Source organism: Molossus molossus, unplaced genomic scaffold, assembly GCF_014108415.1.
Source record: "Molossus molossus isolate mMolMol1 unplaced genomic scaffold, mMolMol1.p scaffold_m16_p_16, whole genome shotgun sequence".
Lineage (NCBI taxonomy): Eukaryota > Metazoa > Chordata > Mammalia > Chiroptera > Molossidae > Molossus > Molossus molossus.
In genome coordinates, this window is record NW_023425351.1 from 494,837 (window position 1) to 515,116 (window position 20,280).

The 20,280-nt window shown below is 44.3% G+C and overlaps 2 long non-coding RNA genes across 2 annotated transcripts; both read right to left on the minus strand.

The window, feature by feature from the left end:
* Positions 1-2,289: 2,289 nt before the first annotated feature.
* On the minus strand, positions 2,290-11,297 carry LOC118631624. The gene is made up of 2 exons (XR_004959867.1): positions 10,396-11,297; positions 2,290-2,365 (listed from the first exon to the last, which is right to left on the minus strand). It is a non-coding gene; the product is annotated as an uncharacterized LOC118631624 (long non-coding RNA).
* LOC118631625 lies at positions 4,413-7,641 on the minus strand. Its single transcript, XR_004959868.1, has 3 exons — positions 7,420-7,641; positions 5,682-6,160; positions 4,413-4,893 (listed from the first exon to the last, which is right to left on the minus strand). It is a non-coding gene; the product is annotated as an uncharacterized LOC118631625 (long non-coding RNA).
* Positions 11,298-20,280: the final 8,983 nt, after the last annotated feature.

A 20,280-nucleotide genomic window follows, 5' to 3' on the forward strand; every position in this document is an offset into this window, starting at 1 on the left:
CATGTTACTATGATTCTTATTCTTCTTTTCCATCTTTGAGAATATTTTTATTTTCATTCTATAATAAAAGTAACAACAGACATGCCGACTCAATTCTGGTTTTTCTTTTAGTTGTCATTCCTTCTTTTTGCATTTGATACAAATCTCTTAGCAGATATGGTCATGTGTGCTCCCATTGAAACGTTGGTAAAAGAGCTCTGATAAAACATTTTACTGAGTTAGAAACCATCCATTGAATAACATTCACAAGTTTATACATTAACTGAATATACAAATTGATTTTATTGTTTTTAAACAGATGCTTTATATATTAAAATAAACATTTACAATCATTTATCTTTGGAGAATCTATGTTTTTCTTTGCAATTAATAGGGGCCATTTTTCTTTTTAAAAAATGTTTTTATTGATTTTTTAGAGAGAGAGGAACAGAGAGAAAGATGAAAACATTGATGTGAGAGAGAAACACCCATTGGCTGCCTCCTGCACGCCCCCTACTGGAGATCAAGCCTGCCACCCGGGCATGTGCCCTGACCAGGAATCAAACCAGGACCTCTCAGTCTGTGGGACACGCTCCATCCACTGAGCCACACCGGCCAGGCATTAGGGGCCACACTTCAATATTGCAAACACTTAGCCCATTTACAAATGGGTCTTTATTTTTACGCAGGGTTTAAAAATTGATTTGTACAATAAATTTGTTCAATTGTTGGAAGAAGATATCCTTAGTGATAGAATTTATACTTAAAAAATTAAATATACAAGCACCCAGTTAGTTTCTTCCTAATTACTACACATACACACACACACACAATTTTTTTCCTACTTCAACCCATACAAAACTTTAGTTTGACTAACATGATGAAAAGTATTCTATTTATAATTGCTTAAATCTTTTGAAAGAGCTTTGAACACTTGGTTCCTACAAGTGGACATTAACATTTTAAAGGTACAATGTTGCCAGAGTTCACAAAGCATTTTATTATTTTCTAGCCTCAGGAAGTGGGGGAATTGCACTTATTTAAATGTCACTGTTTTTCAGAGACTCTTACTTTCTCTCTTCTTTGTCTCTTTATCTCACATTTTTGGAGTGCTTCCATAATATATCCAGTGATTGTATTTTTTGGAAGTATAACTATTTTTAACAGATGTGATCATTTTTATTTCTCGATATTTGCATTCGAGATTAATGTTTGCTTGAACTCTGGGCAGATGCACACGTCTTTATTTAGCCTTATGGTTTTGTTTTCAGCACTGGCCGAGTCAGATTGACACACTGATGTAATGTCAATAATCTTATTTTTCAGGATTTTTTGTGACCTTCAGATTTTGGACAAACATGCATGCATATCACCAAGACAATAAAGGTAGACACTAAGACTTCCATTGTAAGAGTCACTTGGTGTACTAGATGAGAAAATGCACACTATTACTCCAATTCTTTAATTTCTGCCCTAAGAAAATCAACTTATTAAATTGTTGACAGTTAAAATTAAATTCCACTCCAATTATATATATATAATTTTTACCTAGGAACCTTAAGAGTCTGTAAGTATATAATTAACTCAGTTGTATAAGGGTTAACCATCTGAAATATATCCAGGTCACCTAAGCCTTACAATTGTCAGATGGTTGCTAGGTAACAAATCTCAGATTAGAAGGAGGCAGGTTTCCTGGCAACACTGCTAGTGTGAAAAAAAAAAGCAAATTGCATGATACCTGCATTTGTGTTGTTCTGCTTTCTGCAAATAAAGTTGTGTTTGGAGAAAAAGAAAAGCCTTGACATTTCTTATGCACATGGTCTTTCTTCCAAATGTCAGAACAATATCATTTGACAGTTAAGTGATATGGGAAAATAAATTAGAATGGCAGGTGACATTTTCTCTCGCATGGGATTTCAGAGATGGGCCTTTTGCCTAATCCTGTTTTTCTATCTTGTCATCAAGTTAATTAATTCTCTAAATTCACGGTGATTGAAAAGAAACTGCGGATCAGAAGTAGTGAAGTATAATTGATGTAAAACACATACATTCCCCTGTTCCTAAGGACAGGAAATGAAGATGACTTGTATTCCACGGTTCTGCACACAACATGGAGGAATGTCACCAGTGATGAAACTGATGTTGAGAGACCGTACTTTAGAAATCTACAGCTTTAGAGACTCTAAGATCTGCAAATGACTTAAAACGAGTGTGATTACATATTACGTGGTTTATTTTTATTTTCTGCATTATATACTTGTGAAGCATTAAGTATGGTAAGAAATAGACAGTGTCCAGCATGACGCCCACCTTCTGGGATAAACTCCGATGATGTTCCCTTCTCCATCTTTTTATGTTGATCAAAGATGGTTCAAGTTCAACAGGCCTAAAAGGAAACAACCCAAATTCTCTATTAGACGTCTGGTAAACAAAAATACAGTGTTTGATCGATTGTTTTCAAACATATGATATTTATTAAAGTGTACATATGAGAGATCTGATTTTTATTCCTTAAATGAGTTGTGGCAAACATTAATGAATTTCCTTTTGATTAGTCTCATGTTTCCTTGGGAAAATTTAATTCAAAATGTAACAAAATCCAATATTGTGTGTATGTATAATTGGATATAGTCTTTTACAAATGAACAGATCTTTCCAGTGAATTTTCAGTTTTTGGTAAAACATAGGAGACATATATTCAAATTCAACCTTCCTGCAAAAGAGGTTTTTGTCAAATTTCTATCTAAAATGACTGTGGTGCCTCTGTCTGATTTCTACTGTGAGACAATGGGACTGAGGGGACTCAATTAAAACAAAGCATGTCTGGCCCTGGCTGGTTTTGCTCAGTGGTTAGAGCATTGGCCCGCACACCAAGGAGTCATTGGTTTGATTCCGGTCAAGGGCACATACCTTGGTTGTGGTGTCCCCAGCCCTGGTTGGGTCATGAGGGAGGCAACCAGTCAATGTGGCTCTATCACATCAATGTTTTCTGTCTCCCTCCCTCCCTCCCACTCTATCTGATGATAAATAGAAAAGTATCCTCGGGTGAAGAGTAAAAATAAATGAATAAATAAAGAAATAAATGAAGTATGTCGGGTAGATGAATCAGGTTGAGGTGTACTGTGATGATGATAATGACGTAACAAGTCAACTGAAAAATACCATATTTGTTTTCTAATTCAGACCAAACTTTGTTTATATTTCTAAATTCTGTATTCAGTTCACATAGCAGGAACATGCTCAGTTATTAGAGACAAGAAAACGAAGACCAGGCTTCAGTTTATTTCTTGGGAAAACTATCCAAAGAGTATATCTTTATACTCTTCATGTAAAAAGTGAGGGTTCAGAACCCACATACATTGTTGGTGACAACATATAACAAAAATAAAAATAAAATGAAAGAATTTTAAATTATAAATCACTAAGCCCAGCAGATGTGGCTCAGTGGTTGAGCATTGACCTTGCACCAAGAGGTCGCCAGTTCAATTCCCAGTCAGGACACATGCCCAGGTTGTGGGCCCCATTCCCAGTGGGGGGCATGCAGGAGGCGGGCAATCGATGATCTTTCTTGTTGATGTTTCTATCTCTCTTTCCCTCTCCCTTTGTCTCTCTAAAATCAATAAAGTTACAAAAAAATTATAAAGCATTAAAGTATTTGTGACTCTATCAACATAAAGAGAAATTGCAGTTATTCTGTGTATTCTCTATACAATGGCTTTAAAAATATGTGACCTTGTTCAAGTGTCAACCGCATAACACTTTCTAAAATAAAGAATATGCTCAAATACTGTTACCAGGTTTGAGAAGTGTTTCAACATGTTATGAAATACGCACACTGAGAAAATCAAGGTTGTGATGACTTTAGGACTAGATTGCTCACAGGTAATGCTGCTTCAAAGTCATGTCTCTTCCAACTATTATGCTCAATTTCCTCTTCCTCTTTGCCATCCAGAATCAGAGGCATGCCTGGATAAAAAGAGTTTTATTTAAAAGGCAAGAGAAAAATGTAAAGAGTTAGTCGTGATGCGTGGTGCATGAGTGTGACTTTCTGGAGGTGTTTGGGGACGTTGGTCATCTCTTCTGGACATCTTCCATGCTGAGGAGCGTGTGAAGTTAGTCAACCAGAGGTTCAGAAGAGGGTCAAGCTGCATAAATCCACCTCCCTGAAATTGCTAAGTATGGTTATCTATGCTGAACTAATATGTGCCCTGCCCGGTTTGGCTCAATGGTTAGAGTGTCAGCCTGCGGACCAGAGGGTCCTGGGTTCAGTTCCTGCTAATGGCACTACCTTGGTTGCAGTTTGTCCCCAGCCCAGTTGGGGTCCTGTGGGTGGCAACAAGTCAGTGTGTCTCTCACATGGATGTTTCTCTCTCTCTCCTCCTTCCTCTCTCCCTCCCACTCTATCTAAGATGAATACAAAAAAATATGTCCTCAGGTGAGGATAAAAGAAAATAATATTAATGAGACGTTTGTTAGCACTGGAAAGCTTCTAGTCTTATAACTTTCGTTGAGTTCTGAAATCTTGAATTGCTGTCTTCTTCCCGTTTCATTTCTTTGTCCGATTATCTGTGTAGAATCTCATGAACATTCTAAGGAATGATGGTGGTGGACTTGATAGTCCTGAACTGAGGTGGAATAAAGTAGTACATTTCATTGGGTCAGCCTCTTCATGACATTTGCTTGGTTACTTCCTAAAGCCTGTTTCGGGGTAGGCAGCATAGGGTCTGCCTTGGAGACATACTTTGTGTTCCCTCAGCCGACAGACATCATCTGCGGGACACTGACAGCCTTCCCACGCCCAGCAGCAAGCAGTCCCCCTGAGGGGACAGATGCCGCATCTGAACTTGACTCGGAATTGGGAGTGTGGATCCCAGGATTCCCCAGAGAGACTGCTCCAGATCGTGGCTTGCTCAGCTAGGAAGAGGAAAGTAGGAGAAAATATAAAGAAGATAGAAAAAACAATAAGAAAAGCTTCGTGATGCTATTGGTTTGGCGTATCTTGTCCTTGAACTGGGTTTGATGACATTATGCTCATGTTAGAATAGAACGTGTGAACTGTGTTAAGGAAGCCTTTTGGCGACCAGCCAGAAGGAAGGGATGGAGACAGGAAGGCAACCACAGTCTGTAAAATGCCTCCATGTGACAGACACGGTTCCGAGCTCTTTTCTCCACTAACAGTCGCGGCGCAGAGCAGCAGGGGCATCTCCACCTGGCACGTCGAGGAGGCGCTGGTAACAGTCTCCAGGGGTGGCCAGCAGAGGTGGCATTGCGGCCAGGCCCGTGGTTGTTTTCAGGGGCTGCTGAACCTGAGGTCTGCAGGGTGCAAGGTCCATCCTGACAGTCCCATCACGGTTGCACCATCAGCGCCAGGAAAGGAGCCCTCGGTGATGCAGGCTTGACGTTGGAAAGTGATCTGTTATTTAGAGGGGTTTCTGTTCAGACGCACTGTGTAAGGAAGGCTGTCCTCGCTTGCTGTATTTCCTACATGGTCTGGAAGACGGACACTAACATTGCAGGTGTTCAAGGAACAGCTGGAGGGATTCACTTCACTAAAGACCAGTGTTGTGCAAGCCCATAAGTGGTGACCCCTTAGAACAATGGTTTTTAAACTTAATTTCAAATGTGACTCACAGTAAGAAAAAGATACTTTCTTTTATCACAACCCTTCCCCCCATACACACAAATTTATAAAAATACTTCACTTTAATGGCATGTCATGTCTTATTACCCCAATCGACATGGCATTAACATTCCACAGCTTTGAAAGTCTGCTGACCAGAGATGCACCATGCTGACTCCGTAGCCCACTGAGGGCCACGACTTACAGCTTGGAAACTGCTGATGGGAAAGCAGCGTGAAGCTTCCTGAAGAATATAAACTGTACATTTAGACAGAGAAAATTGGTAACCGGTCGACAGGAAACAGCAGCACGAGGGAGTTAGTTTTGTGTTCGGCAGAGGACTGGAGAGGACCCTGGTGGGAGGCGTCCCTGAGACAAGATGGCAGCTGGATACGTTGACAATGGGAGCCTGACTCGTGGCTGTTTGTGTGCAGGATGCAGCGCCAGGCGAAGCGTTTGATCCTGGAATATTGTGCAGGCTGCGTTGCAGGAGGGAGTGGTGCTGACCTCATCACCTTGGCTTTGGGAAGAAGTCAACTGGAAGGCGAGGTAGGGAAACATCTGAAGAGGGCAAGGGTTACCATCATAACAGTTAGAGGCTGCCAGAGGTCCAGGTGAGAGATGTCCTGGTCTAGGAAGGTCAGCGGAAGGATTGGAGGGACATAGCGGAAATAAAGATACGTTTAGGGAATAAAAATGAGAGGATTTGGTGATGGATTGGTGATGAACAGGGACGGAAGGGTGAGTTAAAGAGCATAGTTACAATAACTGCTAATAGTTTAGAATAGTTACTATGTAACAGATACTTTTCTAAGCAACACACCTGTTAAATTTAGCTTTCAAATGTTTTCCTGAATGCAATCCACCTTGATAAATCTATTTTGTGTTATTATATACACACATGTATTTTTAAAACTGCGTCTCTCAGATTTCTGGCTTAACAAGTAGGTAAAGGCCAGTTCTATAAACTAAAGTAAGGAGAGTGGAGCGTCGACCCTGCACCAAGAGGTCGCTGGTTCAATTCTCGGTCAGGACACATGCCCAGGTTGTGGGCCTGATCCCCAGTGCGGGGCATGCAGGAGGCAGCCAATGGATTCAATGTTTCTTTCTCTCTCCCCCTCTCCCTTTCTCTGTCTCTTAAAGTCAATAAAAACATATTTAACAAAAAAAGAATAGTGGAGAAGATTTTTTGGGAGAAGAAATGGGGGATGATAAGATTAATATTGAATATTATGAACTTTTTCCCCCCTTTATTGATTTTAGAGAGGAAGGGAGAGGAAGAGAGAGATAGAAACATTGATGATAGAGAACATCAATTGGCTGCCTCCAGCATGCCCTCTACTGGGAATTGGGCCCACAACCTGGGCATGTGCCATGACCAGGAATCGAACAAGCAACTCTTGGTGCAGGGTCGATGCTCAACACTGAGCCACACCGGCTGGACTTGGATATCATGAACTTTAGCTGTCTCTCTGTGGATCTGAGCTCAGAAGAATTATTTGGGCCACAGATAAAACATTTGGGGTGATCCACGCATAGATAATAATTAAAGCCTATGAACTGAGTGAGATCATCGGTGCAGAAAGTATAGAAAAAGAAAATGAGGTTTAGTTTTGGAGCCTTGTTCAAATCAAATATTAATATTCCAACTGAGGAGGCTGAGAAAGAAGTATGAGAAGGTTTACCTAAGAGGGTCCACCTGAGAGAGGAGAAGGTCAGGAGACAAGGTGGCCATGTCGTCATGGAATTGAGGTGTTTTGTTTTGTTTGCTTATCTAATGATGACTATATAATAAAGGAGTAATGAACTGCGTCAAGTACCTGTGTAACATCAAGTAATAACATGTTTTTTCTGGACTTAGATACAAGCTTGTTGGTGGGGACCCCGGTAAGAATGGATCTCTGTGGTGGAACCTGTAAGGGCTGAAAATGGGTGACTTAATTGTATTTAATCTACAATGAGGTAAGATTCACACACTAGTAGCCTGGCCGCTGTGGCTCAGTTGATTGAGCATCGTCCTGTGTACAAAGAGGTCACCGGTTAGCTTCCGGGTCAGAACACATGCCTGGGTTTTGGGCTCGACCCCTAGTAGGAGACATGCAGGAGGCAGCTGATCAATGTTTCTCTCTCATCAATTTTTTTTTTTTTTTTTAATCTTCACCCGAGGACATTTTTGCATTATCTTCAGATAGAGCAGGAGAGAGAGAGAGGGAAACATCAATGTGAAAGAGACACATCGAGTGGTTGCCACCCACATGATCCCAACCAGGGCCGGGGACAAACTGCCACCGAGGTACATGCCCTTAGTGGGAACTGAACCCGGGTCTCTCAGGACCACAGGCCAACGCTCTAACCGCTGAGCCAAACCGGCCAGGGCAATACAAACATATTTTTTAAAAATTCACAAGCTAACATGTTTTTTAAGGTAATTCTCATTCAAGGTTAGTTAAAGTCCTGGCCAAAAGTATGGCTTGTCCTAGTAAATTTGAGGTTGAAGTTCTGTCAGATGTAAAGACATAATTAACTCTTCTGTGCTGGTTAGGACACGTGAGTGAATGAGCCCCTAGTCAGTGAACACGGCCTCAGGGCTGTCGCGACTGCGATGCCCGGAGCACGCCCAAGGGCTGTGGGTGTGTCAGCGGTCATCTCTGAGACCAGCTGACCATGAAGCCTGCTGGGTTTGGGCCGTCCACGCCGACTTGGCATCATCCAAGACAAGCCTAAGTGTCAGAGTGGAGATGGAGACCATGTTCCAAAGTCTTAGGTCCATGAGGCAAGTGCTCCGGAGGGCAACCACCTTTTAAATGTCATTTTCAGTAGAGACTTTCTGAGTTGAAGGCAGAAATAGAGTCTAGATGCTTTTTTAGAGGTAGTTTGCAAGGGGGAACTTATAACTAGAAATTGATCAAAAAAGAACAGTGTTGGCATCTGTTTGCCAAGGCTTCTCACAAAGATGCTTTCTGTTGCATTTTGGAAGTTTGTCACTGGTCCTTAAAGGTTGCTGTGGAGTAAATGTTCCCTCACTTGTGAGAGGAGAAGGGGTAGGAGATGCGTCAGGGAGCAGCTGGGTGACAGGGGCCACGATGCCCAGCCCCTCCGCCCGTCTGCCGTGTCTGCTCCTTGTTGATATTTTACAGAATATGGAAGTGAGAGCTGTGAGTAGTGGTCACTGCCGTTTTCTTGGATTTTGATAAAAAAGAACAAATTGAAGTATCTTTGGCCCATTGGACCTTGCATCCCACCTTGCTGCTTTGGATGGGACAGTCAAAAAAAGTGGTGGGAACTAAAGAGGCAGACCCAAGCCGATTCCTGAATAAATGTCAACTGGATGATGCTTTGTAATTTGCTATTTAGTTGTGATTAACTAGTTAAGCCATTGATGTAATTAGTAGTTGCTTTAATTAGAGGAGAATTTGAAGGGTAATTTTTTAAATTTCAAAGGCTTCATTGACTAGGCAGATTTCATCTCGTATAAAATTCATTTGCATGGAAACGGATTTCTTCAATTGCTTTTTCATAAAGAATTCTGCAATTGACACCAAATACAGTTCCATATTATGCAAAGCACTCTCTTTAAAAAAAAAACATAAACCAAAGTGTTCTGATGAATTCATGGAGCTATCATGTGGACTCTTTATTTACAATCATCGGAATTTACACCGTTCTCAGAAATTATGTCTTATTACAGGGTTTATTATTTTTTTTAATGCTAGAGGTGTTATCTAATTACACAACAATTAAATGTAATTTATCAGATAGAAATACAGACAACATCAGTAATCAGAGGCTCCTGCTCCAAGCACAGACTCTCAGGGGAGGTGTAGCACATAATTAGTTTACAGTGTTTACTCTGGAACAAGCAGCACCAAATTGTCATCACTTTCCATTCATCAGCCCAGGCACCCTCAGAGAGTGTCTGCAAAGCTGCACAATGGCCAACATTATCCTCATCACCACCCACCATTTTCTCCCAGAGTGGAGGAGGTAAAATGTACAGAGAGGGCAGAGATAAGAAAATGCATCTAGTATGGAAGAAAAGAGTTTCAAGTTTCTTTTCTTTGGGGACAGGGAGCAATGAATGTCAGGCCAACTCTTGAGATCCCAGGTTCGGCTGCATGTCCAAGAAGACTGACTCTGTCTACTCCCCACCCACAGCAGCGTGAGAAAGACACCAGAGATGTGACCTGGGGAGAGCTGGCTTGAGCCTGCGCTGGGACCTCACACTCATCTGCCCAAGGCAGGGCAGAGGGCAGAAGCTGTCTCAGGCTGGCGTGCCTGTGTTCCTGCCCCTCCCTGGGCGGAGAAGTGTGCCTGCCTGGGTGTGTGCCTGGGTGTGTCGGGGTGGTGGACTGTTTTCTCCTCGGCCTGAATCTGCTAGAGATGTTGCATGGAAACCTCATGCACACCCAGATGTGCAGGGCTGAGTTTGGAGGACCCGTATGCCAAGGCAGAACCTGACTGCCAGCAACTAAGTGAAAAGCATGTGTTTGAGAAGCACCCCACTCACACTGTGACTGTCCGGGAGTACATGTATAGCTGTACCTTCCACGAGGAGGCTTCCTTCACCTGCACCGTACACACAATGCGAGAGGGTTTGCTTCCCAGCTGGCAGCCACCTGCCTGGGTCAAGGTCATGACAAGGAAGCCTCACCTCCACTTCAGTCCCTCCCCCACCCTGCCATCTGGATGAATGGTTTCTCTTAATGCCTTTGCAGTGGCTAAAAGGGGGACACGGGCCAGACGCACCCACTGCAGAAGGTCTACGCCGTCATTTATGACACAGGAGAAGCACTTACTGTCCGTGGGACTCCTTCGGCTCCTGTTCTGTCATCTGGCAGAGGGGCGGGAACGCAGGGGCCACCATGGGTCAGCTGGGAAGTCAGAGCGTCACTCAGCGCCTGGCATTCGGGGCCAAATAGACGTCAGCTGTCGTAAAACAGGTATGAACATGGGTGTCCGCTTACAGTGTCCTTGTGTGACCAAGCCTGTTCTGAAATACAGAGTTAGAGTTGTCAGTCTTGTGATCCGAAAGCATGCAGGTGCTGGGAGATGTTGCCTCGGGCTGAGTGATTCAGGCGCGAGTCACCCGTCGATCACAAGGTGAGCGGCCAGAGGAGGACGAGACTCCGCATAAAGCCAGCAAAACATTTCTGCTGAGGAAGGGAGCTGGCAGGATTACCCTGTGGCTGCCTAGGCCTCATGAAAATGACCCACGCATGGCCAGCTGCATCTCTTCTGGGGGAGCATCCTGGGTCCCAGGCATGGGAGCAGTGTCCCTGAAGAAGTCTTTCCCCAGAGTCTTTCCCCACGACATTCTCTGGTCAGCCAGGCCCTCTGACACCCCTTTTAGAAATGGCTCTCCAGACGCTGGGTCCTGGCACCTTTAACATCCCTCCTTCACCCATTAAAGCTCAATTTCCTTCTCTTCTTTTTCTTTCCATAATGGAATTTAGTGAGTCATTGAGAAAGGCCAGATGTTAGCAAGGACAACGTGTTTGTCTTCCTGGAGGACAGACAGAGCCAGCTTGGGAGGCCCAGGCTTCTAAACCACAGCTCGCATACCGCTCAAGGGAAAAGGAGATTCCTTCACACAGCACCTTTCTCTTTGGGGCCAGGTAACTTTGCCTGCTGCAGAGAAGGTGAGGGAGGGTGGAAGTAAGGAAGAAAGAGGCAGTTCTTTTACTGCCGATTGCATCTGTGTGCACGTGGACACGTATACATGTACGACATGTACACAGACTGGGCCGTTGCCACCCATGGTGCTGCGCGAGGTCCGTTCTCCTCGGTCGGTCTTTCCTGTGATCCTGAAAGGATGGGGTCATGACCTCAGGCCGGGCCAGGAGATGGTGGTTCAGAGGAGTTAGATACCTGCTGAAGTCGGCCGAGCAAAGTCAGGGCAGGGACATATCACCCCAAACCCAAGCTCTCGCCATCTCACTGAGACACCTCATCACCAAGTTCAGGGGCTTTTTTATTCCTTAAGTGGAGAGAACTGAAAAATGGGCATTCTCTGGAGAAAGTTACAGAGTGATTGCACATGGTTCTCATGGTTTGTCCTGAAAGAATTTCCCAAAGGAGGAGAGGAAGGTCTATCTAAACACACAGAAAGAGAACTTTAAGTCCGGTTCACTTCGTATGATAAGTATATGTATTGGTATATGTATTTAGTATTCAAACACATGGAATACAGTATTATTACATATGGGAGCCCCAATATTCCCGCATTTGGAAAATGAAAAATAAATATGTTATCTCCTGTCATTAATCTGCTATGTTCAAAGGTAATCTGATAACAAATGAAACAGCCCGATGAAACCTTTTAAACTCCCAATTTGCTTTTGTTTTTATTGTACTTTTTCTAACAAAATACTATCCCCCAATTGCGGTGTACTGAAATGTTTCAAAGTTTCATTTTGGGGACATGGTATTATCATGGACTAGAAGTCATTCCTCACCACCGTCCTTTGACGCTGTTCTGTGCAACCTGAACCACGTTTCCGTCTTGAAGGGGCAGGTAACCCTCATGAGGTTGCACCTCTTTGCCTGGCTGGTGCTCATAGCAAATGGACATGTCTTATATGTCATTATTGGATTTTGTTTTTTCCCAGAAGGAACATTCATTAATGGATTCTTAGCCTATGTTTTGAAACCACGGCTCAATAACTAGTTGCTGGGTTTGGACTGGGTGATCTGTGTGATACCCCACTTTGCCAGGGGGGTATCAATCGCCTGTACTTTTATAAATATAATTAAGTTTTCTTGTGAGTTTATTTAAATGTCAGAAATATGTAGTATAAGAATATAACAAAAATACGCATATATAAATCACCTCATATCAACTGTTATTTCTAACCTGTATTTTCCTTCTACCTAAATTACATAGGAATTCAAAAGTAGTCCCGTGTGAAAGTCTGTGGAGTAAACTCAGGCTAAAATCTAGGTGACCTATTCCCGACGTGTATGTTCAATGTATTATGTTAGACAAATACCTATCGCATTCATCCTTATCTTTTAAAATTTAAATGTCCTTAATATAGCACTATCTGTATTGTATTTTGAAAATCTCTTTATTTCTCATCTTTATTAAAATTTAACATGATTATTATATTACCATTTACCATAAATAAGGAAACCTATAAAGAAAAAAAGCTTAGTGTTTTTATTGGTATCAGTATATGCTCATATTATGTCTAGTGGAATTCTTGAATCGTGATTTACTTTTATTATTTTGCCATAACTAAATATCGAAGTAATTTTCTGTACTTTGCATTTAATTTTGCAATTCTTAAAAAAAATTTTTTTTCTTGATTGGTTTTAGAGAGAGGAAGGGAGAGGGAGAGATAGAAACATCGATGAGAGAGAACATGGACTGGCTGCTTCCTGCGTGCCACCCCCCTCCCCCAGGGATCGGGCCCACGACCTGGGCACGTGCCCTGACCGGGAATCACACCAGGACCTCTTGGTGCAGGGTCGATGCTCAGCCCCTGGGCCGCCCCGGCTGGGCAGGTTACTGTTGTGTGTCGTTGATGTGATCAGTGTCGTCAGACACGGCTGAAGCGCGGGTCGCAGGCAATGAGAACGTGAAGGGACAATGGGAGAGCTCGCTGTTCTATAATATGAATATCGTTGCATATAACGTGTGTGTAACATTTTGTGCTATGATGGGGATGAGATTTTTCTTTAGGGAAATAGTTCCAATTTTATAATGGCTAATAAAATGTTTGATTAACAGAAATCATTTCAATCATATATTCTGAGCTTTTATGGTTTTTTATGTGTAAATAAGTATATTTCCTATTTATATAGTGTGCTTAAAGGAAACACTACTGAACTTGATATATATCTGAAATATAATGTATATATATGAAATATATATCTGAAATATAAAAATTTTAGCTTATATAATTCTGTTTTAGTATATATATTTAAATATTCAAATACATAAATATATTCTAATATGTGTTATATTTTTAAATATGTAGATAAATATAAATATTTATATATATATTGTGAGCAAAAGGCCTGTTAATCATCATATCTCTGCTGTCTTATTCTGACAAAAATTAATTCTAGTTAATGGGATGCTGGAGATGATTGGTGTGGGGGGAGAAGAACCTGCCTTCACTTTACAGTTTTAGGTTATCGCAGGGCCGGTGTGGCTCAGTGGTTGAGCGTCGACCCTGCACCAAGAGGTCGCCGGTTTGATTCCGGTCAGGGCACGTGCCCAGGTCGTGGGCCGGTCCCCAGTGGGGGCGTGCAGGAGGCGGCCAGTCGATGTTCTCTCTCATCGATGTTTCCATCTCTCTCTCCATCTCCCTTCCTCTCTGTCTAAAATCAATAAAGAAAAAATTAAAACCCAATCATCTTTTATATGTTTGTTTACTCAAATAGACCGGGTTTATTCAGGTCGGACTGAGATGCTCTTCCCTGCTGCCAGCGCCTCGGTCAGCGCCGCTGTGCTCGGGTCTGACAGGGTTTGGGGAGTGGAGCGTGAGTGACGGAGACGAAGGACAAAGCACGCGCTGCTCAATCCCAGCTCCGCTTGTCCTGTGAGACTTGCTCCCGCTGCGGAGCAGAGGTTAAGAGCGATTTCAGGGACATGGCTTTCTGGGCTCTGGAGCAAGTGCCCGTATCTTACACTCCATACAAAGAGCTAAAAAAGTGCTTCTCAACTTGTGCACTTGATGCTTTCACAATTTTAAGATTTGAGGCTTGGAGGGGACATGCAGAGTGGGTTTGAAGGGTGTCTCAGTCGTCACTTATAAATAAGAACGTTCTGTTTATCTCCCTCTGGCTCACTGAGGAAAAAACAGCCGCCAGCACCGGGGAAAATAGATCCCCTGTTCTAAGTCACAACACACAAAAGTAATAAACAGCAGAGCAGAGCCCTGTCAGCAGGAAGGAAGGAGTGGCATGCATTTTATAAACTTGCTCGCGTTCTGCCGTCTGACGGGGAGCAAGGCGCGGCGCGTTCTGAAGACACCTCTGCCCCGCTGCAGAAGTGTCGAGTGCAACACTGGGAGCCGTGCTGATTGGAAGTCAGGGCCGCGGGGCTATGGGGCCACGTTTCCAACGTTAACCATCTGTGACACATTTCCTCTGAAATCGGAGAGTGATCTGCGCATCAGTGATGTTAACCCCTTTCTACAGCAGAACATTCGAGGAGGTGTTACAAAAGATTCCTCTCCTAATGATGAAGAGTCGGGTACAGTGACTGAAATGGTAAGATACGTGTCATTGTCTTCATATCAGTGGCTTAGCCCTCTGGGAGAACAGAAGGAAGTCACGGATCTGAAAACATGAGAATTATTGACGTTACACAGACGGACGGGATGATCATGCAGCGTCTCAGAAATGCTTCGAATGTATCACAGTAACCACCAGATTAAACACGGAGTGTCACGGGTCCTTGTCACAGTTCGCGCTCCCAGAGCAGAGCCTCCCATTTCGCTGATATGTCTTCGGAAGGTGATCCCAGGTGCCGGATGGAGCACAGGTGTGGCAGGTGACACCAGGTGGGAGGGAAAGCCAGTGAGAAGCGGAGCCTGAGCTGTTATTTCTCTTGGGCTAGGCTTGGTCCTGCTGGGGAGCCTTGGGACACCGCGTAGAACGAACCTCAGAATTGTCCCTCCAGAGAATGTGGGGCCGGGGCGCCCACCCATTGACACCACCTCTCACAGACTGAAGGTCACTCTGGGAGATGCACACCGACCGCCGGAGGGCCTGAACTTTAGCGTGAGGTGCCGGGGGCATGAGGACAGCTGGGCCTCCAGAGAGCGGGGGACTGTCCAGCGCAGCCGCCTCTGAGGTGGAGAGAGCTGGCCGGGGCAGCCGTGGGCTCAGCGGTGTCCCGGTCTCAATGCCACTTACACGTTCTCCAGCAACGACTTCAATATAAAGATGTATGTTTTTGTGATTCAGTTGCATCAAGAGAGAGGAAATAACCTGGAGTCAATGACCCACTAATAAAAAATTGCATAATTTAAAACAAATTTGGAAGAGTCATAGTTGCTAGTCATGATCCATGTGTGGTCGGTACATCCTGTTCCTTCTGTTGTTGCTGGTAGTAAGAAGCCAAGAGAATCCCACTCTGCCATTGTGAAGGCATCCTCCTCCCGTCAGCCTCCGGTCTTTCCTGCGCGTGGGTCATGTAATATGACAGACAGACTCTGGCATCTGAACCTCATCCTTCGGTTACAGGAGAGCAGACCTCCTCTGGTGCACTGGAACAGTAACTAATTTTCCTTTTTGCTACTAAGCTATGTCTTAAATCCTGTATAAATTATATCATTAAACTTTCAGCTTACAATAGCTATCAGTTTTTTAACAAATAATCTGTTTTGTTCTGAGTAAAGTTGGAGCAAAATGTGTATGAGCAGAAAGTGCTCGTCATGTTCCAGGCACCGTTCTAAGGAAATTATTGTCTCAATGAACAGATGTCACCTGAATCCACACACCTCGATGGGGAGCACTGTGTTCTGTATTATATAGGTGGGGAAACTGCATGGCGAGATGAAGTAGCTTTCTGAGGGTCGAGGCAACGGGAGGTGTTTGAACTAATCTCAGACCCTAGAGTCTGTGCTGGGAAAAAAGAAGAGTGGACTGGAGTCAGAGCATCAGTCCAACCAGGGTTGGTTCGGTCCCACCGTGTTTTAATGGTTATTCACGTCATGCTGTTTCAGAATCACCACTTCACCCCTCTTCTGTGCGTCCAACAGTCTGATGTTCAAAATGCAAACAGGGTTGTATCTCACTTCGTCATCCGTCCAACAGAAGCCCTTTGCCGGCTCCCCGTCTGTCGAAGCGTCAGGCCCTTGTATCCCCTTCTTACTTGAGCTCCACCTCTGCTGTCCCCTGGGTGCCACACTCCAGTCAGGTCGATCTTCTTGCGGTTACTTACTTCATACTTTCATACCTTTCTGTCTGGAACACCGTTCTCTGAAGTCACTTGCTAGCACCCTATTTTCCTTTACAGGGTCAGCTATGAGCTATGACCACTGTATGCATATCACCTTGCCTCTGAGCCAGGACCCTTTCAAAAAGAGAAGTGAGACACTGTCAAGAGCTACTGTCAAGACAGCAGCATAAACAAGCGCTTCTGAGGCAAGCGGAGACTTGTGCTGTGTCATTGACAAAGCTCTCATGTTGTGTCATCGATGAAGGTCTCATGTTGTGTCATTGATGAAGGTCTCATACTGTGTCATTGATGAAAGTTTCATGCTGAGTCATTGATGAAAGTTTCATGCTGTGTCACTGATGAAGGTCTCATGCTGAGTCATCAATGAAAGTCTCATGCTGAGTCATTGATGAAGGTCTCATGCTGAGTCATCAATGAAAGTCTCATGCAGTGTCATCGATGAAGGTCTCACGTTGCCTCATTGAAGGTCTCATGCTGAGTCATCAATGAAAGTCTCATGCTGAGTCATAGACAAAGGTCTCATGCTGAGTCATCAATGAAGGTCTCATGCCGTGTCATCGATGAAGGTCTCATGTTGTGTCATTGACAAAGGTCTCTTGCTGTGTCATCGATGAAGGTCTCAAGATGAGTCATCAATGAAGGTCTCATGCTGTGTCATCGATGAAGGTCTCATGCTGAGTCATCAATGAAGGTCTCATGTTGTGTCATTGACGAAGCTCTCATGCTGTGTCATCGATGAAGGTCTCAAGCTGAGTCATAGATGAAGCTCTCATGTTGAGTCATCAATAAAGGTCTTCCTGCCTCCCGACCTCTTCTCATTGGTTAGATCCTCCACTCTGTCCCTGTGTCTCATAAACGTGATGTGCTTTCAGTGATCTACTAAAGTGAACAGTTTTTGAGAATCTGTTTCAAAAAATGTAAAACTTCATGGTGGCTTTGTTTGGGTCACCTCTGTCCCACTTCCCAAGCTCCGGTCATGGCAGGTGCTCCACAAGTATTTGTTCAATGAATGGATGCACCCGCATGTCCAGGAAGCTAACCGTGGCGGGGAAGACGGTGCATGGGACCTTGGTCAGTAGTAGGAGCGGGTTGCTGGGTGCTGGTGGACCCTCACTAAGGAAACGGCCAAAGGAGTGGAGGGCAGGATGGATTCATTTTGGCCTGGCTGAGGCTTTGGGTTTGGTCTGAGGGAGGATTATCTGTTTGAAGTGTAATCCTATTTTGACATCAGAACTAGATTAATGTGAAGGACTCCCTGAGGTCACAGTGAGGAGCAGAGGTGGGAATGAGAAGCAGGCAGGCCAGGGGATCGGGCGAGGTCTGGACTGGTGTTCGGTCTCGCTCACAGTGGATTTAAACATTTCTGAATGATGGTATCTTAAAGAAATGATCATTTTCTTTTCTGTGCTCCAATTGCTTGCTTATATGTTCAGAAAATAGAGATGTGTATAAAGGAATATCTCTGCATCTTTGTGTGCATATGCATTGCTTTCTATTTGGTTATATCCCCATTTTCCTACAAAGCCTGCTTTTTGACTTAAAAATTTTTTTTATTGATTTTTAGAGAGAGAGATGGAAACATAGATTGGCTACCTCCCACATGCCCCCCACTGGGGATCGGGCCCACAACTTGGGCATGTGTTCTGACTGGGAATTGAACCTGTGACCTCTTGGTACAGGGTCAGCACTCAACCACTGAGCCACCCTGGCTGGGCTAAGCCTGCTCTTTGAAGGGCTAGGTACTATGTTTCCTTTTTCCTGATTATAACTTTTTTAAAATTGAGATATACTTGACATATAATATTGTGTTAGTTTCAGGCACACAATATAATGCTCTGCTATTTGCATATATTGGAAAATGCTCACCACAATGTCTAGTTAACATTCATCACCACACTTCAGATTCAGACAACTAATTTTTACATTTTGCAAGTTTTATGCAGTGGGGTATTTATTCCTAGTATTGTCTCATCATGACTTCCTGGGACTTTTTTTATCATCACTTACACCATTACCCTAAAATCCCAGGTCAAGTGACTAGTTTCCTCGCTCTTTCTCCTGCTCCTCACCTGCTCTCTCTGAGGAATAGTGAACTTTATTTTGGGGGATTGGCACATTGATTCTCACGGCCACAGAGAGGGCGGGCCTGGGAAACAAGCCTCAGGCTGTCATTAGAGCCAGACTTACTGCTTTATCTGCTCTACGTGTGTATTGGATAAAGGCATGAACCCCCTACACGAGGCCAAGGTCAGCGAGGAGGACTGTCTCAGGTGGCGTTTATGAAGCGGTGTTCAGGGCTGAGCCCGGTTTTGCTGAAGTTTTAGATCTCTAATCTGCTGTTGCTTGGTTTCTGATGGGCAACACTTCTTACTTTTTAAGAGACTACTTTCTTCTCTGAATGTTCAAAAACTATAGAATTGATCTTAAACATCACACCCGGATTTCTTCCTAACGGTCGTTGGATCGAGGCACCGAGCTGCTGTCGATGCTGGTCTGACCGGGCAGAGCCTCGCCTCCCTGGCCTCCTCCGTCATTTTTGGGTCACTGTATGAGGCCCACCACTGTACCACATTTTGCATAGGGGAGAAGATATACAAACCCATCAAGAAAAGATGTATTTAGATAGTCAACACTTAGTCCGGACCATAACATCGTTCCATTCTGCAGGACAGAGTGCGTCGCTGCCTCATCCGTCACCCTCAGCGAGCGTCTGTGGCCTCTGTGTGGCCATGCTGGGTGCTGGCTTGTGCCGAGCTGACCAACCCTGAGGAACGTGGTCTGTGGGGGACATGGATACAGTGGAACTGCTGCTAATGGGAAGGACGTGATGCTTTTCTCTTTTGGGAGAGATCGCAGGTGTGACATGTTCAAGATATAAAAAGACGTATAATTATCTAATTCAGAGGAAGCAGCCCAAAAATGAAGTAGAAAAATGTGTGCTGTGTGTGACAAACTGTGAGAAAGGCTGAGCAGCCGGAGAGTGAGGGTGTGGGCCCTCGGGAGCACAGTGAGTGGATTTGGGGTTAAAAGGTCACGTGGACAGTGACAAAATGAAGAGGGAGGATCCGCCGCTGGAGAGACGGAGCAGGTCGGTACCTGTCAGCACTCTGACTGGAGAGTGACGAGCATCTGAAGTGGGGCTCGGCCCTGGACAGAGACGGGGGGTGTGGGTCTGTTGAAGAGAAAACGCATTTCTTGTGTGTGCTGAGGACACTGGAAATTTCAGGCCGGCCCCTCCTCGTCCTCTGCCGCTCTTCACGCATCATGCTCTTTTCAGACGGGACACTCAGGGGTCGGGCTTTCCATGCTGACACAGTTCTTTCCTTTAATTTTTATCCTCACCTGAGGACATTTTCCCATTTTTTGTTCAGATAGAGTGGGAGAGGGGGAGAGAGAGAGAGAGAGAGAGAGAGAGAGAGAGAGAGAGAGAGAGAAACATCGACGTGAAAGGGACACATCGAGTGGCTGCCACCCGCACAACCCAACCAGGGCCGGGGACAAACTGCAACCGAGGTACCTGCCCTTAGTGGGAACCAAACCCGGGTCTCTCTGGACCGCAGGCCAATGCTCTAACCACTGAACCAAACCAGCCAGGACTTGACACAGGTCTTGTATTTACTTTTTCTTAAAATGCACATCTTGCGAGAATATATAGCCCTGTTAAAACACTCTGCAAGGATGGCTGCACCCAAGGGAAAGCGTGGTCATTCAGCTGTGCTGGCACTTCAGTGAGACAGTCACCCTGGAAACCAAATCTCCCTCA